At 47.7% G+C, this 661-nt stretch overlaps 1 pseudogene; it reads left to right on the plus strand.

Annotated features, from left to right (window-relative positions):
- Positions 1-179: 179 nt before the first annotated feature.
- LOC103277449 lies at positions 180-576 on the plus strand (annotated as a pseudogene).
- Positions 577-661: the final 85 nt, after the last annotated feature.

Raw genomic sequence — 661 nt, forward strand, 5'->3', positions numbered from 1 at the left:
TTCTTCAAAATAGGGGTAGGGGCGTAGGAAAATAAAAAATAAATTTAAAAGAAAATTTTTTAAGAAGAGGAAGAAACCAATCATGTTGACACTTTGACCTCAGACACCAACCCTCCAGAACTTTTAGGAAATCTCTCTTGATTAAAACACACAAAGTGTTGCTGCTTGTTGCAAGTGTGATGGCTTCAAGTTTACTTAGTGGAGCTGGAGCGCTGGCCGCGCTAGCCACGCAGGCCTTGAAGGCCCGGAATCCTAATGGGGTGGCTGCGGTGCACTCCATGGCATCTGGAGGTGGTGTTCCTACTGATGATGAGCAGGCGACTGGACTGGAAAGGGAGATCATGACGGCTGCATGGAAGGGACTGGACCCATACAATATAGTATCACCAAAGGCAGCTTCAGGCACCAAAGAAGACTAATTTAGTCCCCTCCATTACCAACAAGTGAATAGTGGGCTGCATCTGTGAAGAGGACAACAGTGCCGTCATCTGGTTCTGGCTGCACAAAGGTGAGACCCAGCCATGTCCTATCTGTGGAACCCATCCCAAGCTGGTGCCCCATCAGCTGGCCCATTGAGCCCTTGCATTAACTTCTGAAAATGTGCTGTAACATTTCTTCTTTCCAGTAAAGACTAGCCATACTGTTGGCTCCTTCTCCCGTA

Source organism: Carlito syrichta, unplaced genomic scaffold (assembly GCF_000164805.1).
Source record: "Carlito syrichta isolate Samal-C Ts95f unplaced genomic scaffold, Tarsius_syrichta-2.0.1 Scaffold336937, whole genome shotgun sequence".
In the NCBI taxonomy this organism is placed as follows: Eukaryota; Metazoa; Chordata; class Mammalia; order Primates; family Tarsiidae; genus Carlito; species Carlito syrichta.